Raw genomic sequence first — 10,516 nt, 5'->3', positions numbered from 1 at the left:
CCAGAGTAAGGGTGATGCGCGAGAGAAATCTTGTATGCGATTGTGGGAAGAGGAGATAAGAGGGGAGTAGAGAAGGAGATCTTGTGAGGATCGGAGGTTGCGTGCAGGAAAGTACTGGGAGACGAGGTCACAGATGTATGGAGGAGACAGGTTGTGGATGGCTTTGTATGTCATGGTTAGGGTTTTGTACTGGAGTCTCTGGGCAATGGGGAGCCAGTGAAGGGATTGACAGAGGGGAGAAGCTGGGGAATAGCGGGGGGACAGGTGGATTAGTCGGGCACCTGAGTTTAGAATAGATTGGAGGGGTGCGAGAGTGTTTGAGGGGAGGCCACAGAGCAGGAGGTTGCAGTAGTCAAGGCGAGAGATGATGAGGGCATGGACTAGGGTTTTTGCAGATTTTTGGCTGAGGAATGAACGGATTCGTGAAATATTTTTTAGTTGAAATCGGCAGGAAGTGGAAAGGGCTTGGATATGTGGTTTGAAGGAGAGATCAGCGTCAAGGATTACCCCGAGGCAGCGAGCTTGTGGGACTGGGGAGAGTGGGCAGCTATTTACTGTAATGGATAGGTTCGTTGGGGGGGTCACGTGAGATGGGGGAAAGATGATGAATTCTGTTTTGTCCATGTTAAGTTTCAGAAATCTAGCGGAGAAGAAGGATGAAATAGCAGTCAGACAGTGAGGGATTCTGGTTAGTAGGGAGGTGATATCTGGTCCAGAGATGTAGATCTGTGTGTCATCAGCATAGAGGTGATACTGAAAGCCATGAGATTCTATGAGCTGTCCCAAGCCGAAAGTGTAGATGGAGAAGAGCAGGGGTCCTAGGACTGAACCTTGCGGGACTCCGACGGATAGGGGGCGAGGTGAGGAGGTGGTGTGTGAGTGGGAGACGCTGAATGTCCGGTCTGTTAGGTATGATGAGATCCAGGATAGGGCCAAGTCTGTGATGCCAAGAGATGAGAGTGTCTGTAGTAATAGGGAATGGTCCACTGTGTCAAAGGCAGCCGACAGGTCCAAGAGGAGGAGGACAGAGTAGTGTCGCTTGCTCTTGGCGGTTAAGAGGTCATTGGTGACCTTAGTAAGGGCAGTTTCAGTGGAGTGGTGTGACCGAAAGCCAGATTGTAAGCGGGCGAAGAGGGAGCAAGATGAGAGATGGGAGGACAGTACAAGGTAGACGTGTTGTTCCAGTAGCTTGGAGGCATAGGGGAGAAGTGATATAGGGCGGTAGCTGGATACAGAGGATGGGTCAAGAGAGGGCTTTTTGAGGATAGGTGTGATAGAGGCATGTTTAAAGCTTGAGGGGAAAACACCAGTTGTTAGTGATAGGTTGAAGAGATGGGTTAGGGTTGGGATGAAGACTGTGGTGAGGTTTGGGATGAAGTGGGATGGGATCGGGTCAAGTCCGCAGGTGGTGAGATGCGATCTTGAGAGTAGAGTGGAGAGTCGATCTTCTGTAATGGTGGAGAAGTTGGTTTTGGAGGTGGAGGGCTGGGAAGTCGGGAGGAAGGGCTGTGTGGGTTGTTGACCAAAACTGTCTCTGATGTTATCAATCTTCTGCTTGAAAAATGAGGCAAAGTCTTCAGCTGAGATGAGTGGGGAGGGAGGAGGTGCTGGGGGACGGAGGAGAGAATTGAAGGTGTTGAATAACTGTTTAGGGTTGTGAGACAGAGAGGATATGAGAGATGAGAAGTAGGTTTGTTTAGCTGTGGCGAGTGTGGTCTTGAAAGTAGTGAGGGACTGTTTGAATGCGATGAAGTGCTCGTTGGAGTGGGATATTTTCCATCTGCGCTCAGCAGCCCTGGAAGCTCGCCTCAGTTCTTTGGTCAGGCTGGTGTGCCAGGGCTGTCTGTTGATTTTGCGAGCTTTGGTATGTGTAAGTGGGGCAGCAGATTCCAAAGCTACAGCTATTGTGGTGTTATATAGAGCAGCAGCGTCATCCGCATTGTGTAAGGAACTTATATCTGTGAGAGGGAGGAGGGATTCAGAGAATGAGTGTAGGTCAAGGTGTTTAAGATTTCTGCGAGGTTGTGAAAGTTTATGGGGTGGGGATTGTAGACATGGAGTGGAGAGGGAAGAGAATGTGAGAAGATTGTGGTCAGAGAGAGGAAGAGGTGAGTTAGAGAGGTTAGATAGGGAGCATAGGCGGGTGAAGATGAGGTCCAGTGTGTGGTCGTCTTTGTGGGTGGCTGCAGAAGACCATTGAGTGAGGCCGAAGGAGGAAGTGAGAGTTAGAAGTTTACTGGCAACTGAGAGGGAAGTGTCAATGGGGATGTTGAAGTCGCCCATGATGATAGTAGGGATGTCCGCGGAAAGGAAATTAAGTAGCCAGGTGGAGAAGTGGTCAAAGAAGGTGGTGGCTGGCCCTGGGGGGCGGTAGATGACAGCCAGTTGGAGGTTGGAGGGGGAGTAGATGCGCACAGAGTGCATCTCAAAGGAAGGGAGGGTAACAGAGGGTGGCAGTGGGATTGGGGTGAAGGAGCAGGTATCTGACAGGAGAAAACCAACTCCTCCGCCATGTTTGCTGTTGGGGCGGGGGGTGTGAGAAAGGTGGAAGCCACCATATGAAAGTGCAGCAGGAGAGGCTGTGTCAGAAGGGGTGAGCCAGGTTTCGGTGATGGCGAGGAAGGAAAGTTTGGTAGTAGCAAAAAGATCATGGATGTAGGAAAGCTTGTTGCAGACAGAGCGAGCGTTCCACAGAGCTCCTGTTAGTGGGAGTGGGGAAGTAGGGGCTGGGTGAATGGGTATAAGGTTGGAGTGGTTACGGAAGGTTGTGATAGAGCGTGGATGGGAGGTAGAGATGACTGTAGGAATGTGGTGAGGAGGACCAGGATTTGGAGAGATATCACCAGCAGTGAGAAGGAGCAGAGAAAGTGTTAGCAGGTGGGAGCAGGAGAGGGCATGAGGGAGCTGTCTGTGTTTGGAGACAGAGGATTGTATGTTAAGGAACAGTTTTGAGAAGGAGGTAAGGTGGATGGGGAGGATTGAAGGAGAGATGAACAGTTCCTTACTAGGAGTAGGGATTAGGGGAATTAGCAGAAAGTGAAGGATTATAGGGGTGAAAGTGAAAACAAACAGAAACATTGTGTACAGTTACCTTCAGTTCCCTTCTGGTTCAATTCTGGTTTTAATTCTAATATTTATCTGCACACTTCTAGAACACACTTATAGAAATCACAATGCAGACTGAAGTCTATGCAGACTTGAGCTATGCAATATATGTACTACTAAGTGCAGTCAGGTGTGAAGCAGAGAGGAGTGATTGTATGCATCTGGTCGACCCTTAATTCTCTGACCCAGATGAGCAGAGACCACTCCTCTCTGCTTCACACCTGACTGCACTTAGTTGTACATATATTGCATAGCTCAAGTCTGCATCGACTTCAGTCTGCAGTGTGATTCCTATAAGTGTGTTCTAGAAGTGTTCAGATAAATTTTAGAATTAAAACCAGAATTGAACCAGAAGGGAACTGAAGGTAACTGTACACAGTCACTGTACACAATGTTTCTGTTTCTTTTCACTTTCACCCCTATAATCCTTCACGTTCTGCTAATTCCCCTAATCCCTACTCCTAGTAAGGAACTGTTCATCTCTCCTTCAATCCTCCCCATCCACCTTACCTCCTCCTCAAAACTGTTCCTTAACCTACAATCCTCTCTCTCCAAGCACAGACAGCCCCCTCATGCCCTCTTCTGCTCTCACCTGCTAACACTTTCTCTGCTCCTCACTGCTGGTGATATCTCTCCAAATCCTGGTCCTCCTCACCACATTCCCACAGTCATTTCTACCTCCCATCCACGCTCTATCACAACCTTCCGTAACCACTCCAACCTTATACCCATTCACCCAGCCCCCACTTCCCCAGTCCCACTAACAGGAGCTCTGTGGAACGCTCGCTCTGTCTGCAACAAGCTTTCCTACATCCATGATCTTTTTGCTACTACCAAACTTTCCTTCCTCGCCATCACCGAAACCTGGCTCACCCCCTCTGACACAGCCTCTCCTGCTGCACTTTCATATGGTGGCTTCCACCTTTCTCACACCCCCCGCCCCAGCAGCAAACATGGCGGAGGAGTTGGTTTTCTCCTGTCAGATACCTGCTCCTTCACCCCAATCCCACTGCCACCCTCTGTTACCCTTCCTTCCTTTGAGATGCACTCTGTGCGCATCTACTCCCCCTCCAACCTCCAACTGTCTGTCATCTACCGCCCCCCAGGGCCAGCCACCACCTTCTTTGACCACTTCTCCACCTGGCTACTTCATTTCCTTTCCACGGTCATCCCTACTATCATCATGGGTGACTTCAACATCCCCATTGACACCTCCCTCTCAGCTGCCACTAAACTTCTATCTCTCATTTCCTCCTTCGGCCTCACTCAATGGTCTTCTGCAGCCACCCACAAAAACGGCCACACACTGGACCTCATCTTCACCCGCCTATGCTCCCTATCTAACCTCTCTAACTCACCTCTTCCTCTCTCTGACCACAACCTACTTACATTCTCTTCCCTCTCCACTCCATGTCTAGAATCCCCACCCCACAAACTTTCACACCCTCGCAGAAATCTTAAACACCTTGACCTACACTCATTCTCTGAATCCCTCTCACAGATATAAGTTCCTTACACAATGCGGATGACGCTGCTACTCTATATAACACCACAATAGCTGTAGCTTTGGAATCTGCTGCCCCACTTACACATACCAAAGCTCGCAAAATCAACAGACAGCCCTGGCACACCAGCCTGACCAAAGAACTGAGGTGAGCTTCCAGGGCTGCTGAGCGCAGATGGAAAAGATCCCACTCCAACGAGCACTTCATCGCATTCAAACAGTCCCTCACTACTTTCAAGACCACACTCGCCACAGCTAAACAAACCTACTTCTCATCTCTCATATCCTCTCTGTCTCACAACCCTAAACAGTTATTCAACACCTTCAATTCTCTCCTCCCTCCCCACTCATCTCAGCTGAAGACTTTGCCTCATTTTTCAAGCAGAAGATTGATAACATCAGAGACAGTTTTGGTCAACAACCCACACAGCCCTTCCTCCTGACTTCCCAGCCCTACACCTCCAAAACCAACTTCTCCACCATTACAGAAGATCGACTCTCCACTCTACTCTCAAGATCACATCTCACCACCTGTGCACTTGACCCGATCCCATCCCATTTCATCCCAAACCTCACCACAGTCTTCATCCCAACCCTAACCCATCTCTTCAACCTATCACTAACAACTGGTGTTTTCCCCTCAAGCTTTAAACATGCCTCCATCACACCTATCCTCAAAAAGCCCTCTCTTGACCCATCCTCTGTATCCAGCTACTTCGACCGCTTACAATCTGGCTTCCGGTCACACCACTCCACTGAAACTGCCCTTACTAAGGTCACCAATGACCTCTTAACCACCAAGAGCAAGCGACACTACTCTGTCCTCCTCCTCCTGGACCTGTCGGCTGCCTTTGACACAGTGGACCATTCCCTATTACTACAGACCCTCTCATATCTTGGCATCACAGACTTGGCCCTATCCTGGATCTCATCATACCTAACAGACCAGACATTCAGCGTCTCCCACTCACACACCACCTCCTCACCTCGCCCCCTATCCGTCGGAGTCCCGCAAGGTTCAGCCCTAGGACCCCTGCTCTTCTCCATCTATACCTTCGGCTTGGGACAGCTCATAGAGTCTCATGGCTTTCAGTATCACCTCTATGCTGATATATAAAGTGCTCTCAGTGAGAGAAACAAAATAGGAATCTTGTGGGTATGACACACAGATCTACATCTCTGGACCAGATATCACCTCCCTACTAACCAGAATCCCTCAATGTCTGACTGCTATTTCATCCTTCTTCTCCGCTAAATTTCTGAAACTTAACATGGACAAAACAGAATTCATCATCTTTCCCCCATCTCACGTGACCCCCCCAACGAACCTATCCATTACAGTAAATGGCTGCCCACTCTCCCCAGTCCCACAAGCTCGCTGCCTCGGGGTAATCCTTGACGCTGATCTGTCCTTCAAACCACATATCCAAGCCCTTTCCACTTCCTGCCGACTTCAACTCAAAAATATTTCACGAATCCGTTCATTCCTCAACCAAGAATCTGCAAAAACCCTAGTCCATGCCCTCATCATCTCTCGCCTTGACTACTGCAACCTCCTGCTCTGTGGCCTCCCCTCAAACACTCTCGCACCCCTCCAATCTATTCTAAACTCTGCTGCCCGACTAATCCACCTGTCCCCCGCTATTCCCCAGCTTCTCCCCTCTGTCAATCCCTTCACTGGCTCCCCATTGCCCAGAGACTCCAGTACAAATCCCTATCCATGACATACAAAGCCATCCACAACCTGTCTCCTCCATACATCTGTGACCTCGTCTCCCGGTACTTTCCTGCATGCAACCTCCGATCCTCACAATATCTCCTTCTCTACTCCCCTCTTATCTCCTCTTCCCACAATCGCATACAAGATTTCTCTCGCGCATCACCCTTACTCTGGAACTCTTTACCACAACATATCAGACTCTCGCCTTCCATGGAAACCTTCAAAAAGAGCCTGAAGACCGACATCTTCCGACAAGCCTATAACCTGTAGTAACCACCGACCGACCAAACCGCTGCACGACCAGCTCTACCCTCGCCTACTGCATCCTTGCCCATCCCTTGTAGATTGTGAGCCTTCGCGGGCAGGGTCCTCTCTCCTCCTGTACCAGTTATGACTTGTATTGTTTAACATTATTGTACTTGTTTTTATTATGTATACCCCTCCTTACATGTAAAGTGCCATGGAAAAAATGGCGCTATAACAATAAATAATAATAATAATAATAATATACTGGAGATTATGTGTGGGGAGGTATCAGGATGTTAGGGCAGAGATGTATGGAGAGGACAGGTTATATTCTGGGGATTATGTGTGGGGATGTATCAGGAAATTAGGGCAGAGATGTATGGAGAGGACAGGTTATATACTGGGGATTATGTGTGGGGAGGTATCAGGAGATTAAGGCAGAGATGTATGGAGAGGACAGGTTATATTCTGGGGATTATGTGTGGGGATGTATCAGGAGATTAGGGCAGAGATGTATGGAGAGGACAGGTTATATACTGGAGATTGTGTGTGGGGATGTATCAGAAGATTAGTGCAGAGATGTATGGAGAGGACAGGTTATATACTGGGGATTATGTGTGGGGATGTATCAGGAGATTAGGGCAGAGATGTATGGGGAGGACAGGTTACATACTGGGGATTATGTGTGGGGATGTATCAGAAGATTAGTGCAGAGATGTATGGAGAGGACAGGTTATATACTGGGGATTATGTGTGGGGATGTATCAGGAGATTAGGGCAGAGATGTATGGAGAGGACATTTTATATACTGGAGATTATGCGTGGGGAAGTATCAGGAGATTAGCGCAGAGATGTATGGAGAGGACAGGTTACATACTGGGGATTATGTGTGGGGAGGTATCAGGAGATTAGAACAGAGATGTAAGGAGAGAACAGGTCATATACTGGAGATCATGTGTGGTGGGTATCAGGAGATTAGGACAGAGATGTATGGAGAGGACAGGTTATATACTGGAGATTGTGTGTGTGGAAGTATCAGGAGATTAGCGCAGAGATGTATGGAGAGGACAGTTAATATACTGGAGATTATGCGTGGGGAAGTATCAGGAGATTAGCGCAGAGATGTATGGAGAGGACAGGTTACATACTGGGGATTATGTGTGGGGAGGTATCAGGAGATTAGAACAGAGATGTAAGGAGAGAACAGGTCATATACTGGAGATTATGTGTGGTGGGTATCAGGAGATTAGGACAGAGATGTATGGAGAGGACAGGTTATATACTGGAGATTATGCGTGGGGAAGTATCAGGAGATTAGCGCAGAGATGTATGGAGAGGACAGGTTACATACTGGGGATTATGTGTGGGGAGGTATCAGGAGATTAGAACAGAGATGTAAGGAGAGAACAGGTCATATACTGGAGATTATGTGTGGTGGGTATCAGGAGATTAGGACAGAGATGTATGGAGAGGGCAGGTTATATACTGGAGATTATGTGTGGGGAGGTATCAGGAGATTAGGGCAGAGATGTATGGAGAGGACAGTTTATATACTGGAGATTATGCGTGGGGAAGTATCAGGAGATTAGCGCAGAGATGTATGGAGAGGACAGGTTTTATACTGGGGATTATGTGTGGGGATGTATCAGGAGATTTGGGCAGCGATGTATAGAGAGAACTGGTTATATACAGGAGATTATGTGTGGGGAGGTATCAGGAGATTAGGGCAGAGATGTATGGAGAGGAAAGGTTATATACTGGAGATTATGTGTGAGGAGGTATCAGGAGATTAGGACAGAGATGTATGGAGAGGACACGATATATACTGGAGATTATGTGTGAGTAGGTATCAGGAGATTAGGGCACCCTGGAGGGTTCAACCATAACTCCCAAGCAGCATGCCCGCTGTCTTGGGGTCATATTCGACACTGAACTTTCCTTTACTCCGTACATCCGATCACTCAGTCGCTCTTGTCACCTGCATCTTAAAAACATCTCCAGAATCCGACCTTTTCTCACCTTTGAAACTGCTAAGACTCTTACTGTCGCTCTTATTCATTCTCGTCTGGACTACTGCAACTCTCTTCTGATCGGTCTCCCTCTTACCAAACTTTCTCCTCTCCAATCCATCTTGAATGCGGCAGCCAGGGTCATATTTCTGTCCAGCCGCTTCACCGATGCCTCCATCTTATGCCAGTCATTACACTGGCTACCTATTCGCTACAGGGTCCAGTATAAACTCATCTCTCTCACCCATAAAGCTCTCCACTGTTCTGCACCGCCTTATATCTCCTCTCTCATCTCTGTCTATCGCCCTACACGTGCCCTCCGTTCTACAAATGACCTAAGACTAACATCCCCCGTAATCCGAACCTCGCACCTCCGTCTCCAAGACTTCTCTCGTGCTGCTCCAGCTCTCTGGAATGCACTTCCCCAGACGATCAGACTGATACCTAGCCCTGACCTATTCAAGCGCGCTTTGAAAACCCATCTCTTCAAAGAAGCCTATCACATCAACTACTCAGCAAGCTAACTTTGCCCTGTTCCCTCCTTCCAAATATTATTCTGAATCTGCACCCTACTATTCATCTGTCTCCACACCCTTCATGCACATAACTGCACTTGATACTTGTCTATTGCACTTAAACACACGGGCTGATGACCGGATCATGCAGCTTTATATGAAAATCCCTATTATAATTGCCAGACCTGAATTAACAAGCATTTCTCACCTACTGTGTCCCCCCATTTCCTTGTAGATTGTAAGCTTGCGAGCAGGGACCTCACTCCTAATGTCATTGTTTGAATTGTCTTAACTTGTATTGAATTTATTGTCTGTACATGTCCCCGCTTAATTGTAAAGTGCTGCGGAATATGTTGGCGCTATATAAATAAAAATTATTATTATTATTATTATTAGGGCAGAGATGTGTGGAGAGGACAGGTTATATACTGGAATCATAGAATCATAGAATCGTAGAGTTGGAAGGGACCTCCTGGGCCATCTGGTCCAACCCGCTGCTCAAAGCAGGATTCGCTAAATCATCCCAGTCAGATGTCTGTCCAGCCTCTGTTTGAAGACTTCCATTGAAGGAGAAGTCACCACTTCTTGTGGCAGCTTGATCCACTCATTGATCACTCTAACTGTCAAAAAGTTTTTTCTAATATCTAATCTGTGTCTCCTCCCATTCAGTTTCATCCCATTGCTTCTAGTCTTTACTTGTGCAAATGAGAATAAAGTTGATCCTTCTACAATGTGACAGCCCTTTAGATATTTGTAGACCGCTATTAAGTCTCCTCTCAGTCTTCTCTTTTGCAAACTAAACATTCCCAAATCCTGCAACCTTTCCTCATAAGACAGGGTTTGCAGACCGGTCACCATTCTGGTCGCTCTTTTCTGAACTTGCTCCAGTTTGTTGATGTCTTTTTTAGAATGTGGTGCCCAAAACTGGACACAATATTCCAGATGAGGTCTGACCAAAGAGGAGTAGAGGGAAATAATGACTTCACGTGATCTAGACTGTATGCTTCTGTTAATACATCCTAGAATTGCATTTGCCTTTTTTGCTGCTGCATCACACTGACTCATATTCAGTCTGTGATCTATTAGTATGCCCAAGTCTTTTTCACATGTGCTGTCACTTAGCCCTATTCCTCCCATTCTGTATATGCTTTTTTCATTTTTATTGCCCAGATGTAGTACTTTGCATTTTTCCCTGTTAAAAACCATTCTGTTAGTTGCTGCCCACTTTTCCAGTTTATTTATATCTTTTTGAATCCTCTCTCTCTCTCTTCTCTAGTATTAGCTATCCCTCCTAGCTTTGTGTCATCAGCAAATCTAATCAGTTTACCCTCAATTCCTTCATCTAAATCGTTGATAAAGATGTTGAACAATACAGGGCCCAGGACAGAGCCCTGTGGTACCCCACTTGAGACATTCT

General features: G+C 47.3%; 1 pseudogene; it reads left to right on the top strand.

Moving 5' to 3' along the window:
* Positions 1 to 2,794: 2,794 nt before the first annotated feature.
* LOC141065394 (uncharacterized) lies at positions 2,795 to 9,084 on the top strand (annotated as a pseudogene).
* Positions 9,085 to 10,516: the final 1,432 nt, after the last annotated feature.

The sequence above is a fragment of the Dendrobates tinctorius genome, unplaced genomic scaffold, assembly GCF_039654945.1.
Source record: "Dendrobates tinctorius isolate UK_male_01 unplaced genomic scaffold, ASM3965494v1 ptg000251l, whole genome shotgun sequence".
NCBI classification, from domain to species: Eukaryota; Metazoa; Chordata; class Amphibia; order Anura; family Dendrobatidae; genus Dendrobates; species Dendrobates tinctorius.
Note: the sequence above shows the minus strand (reverse complement) of the source record. Positions and strands in the feature narration are given on the sequence as shown.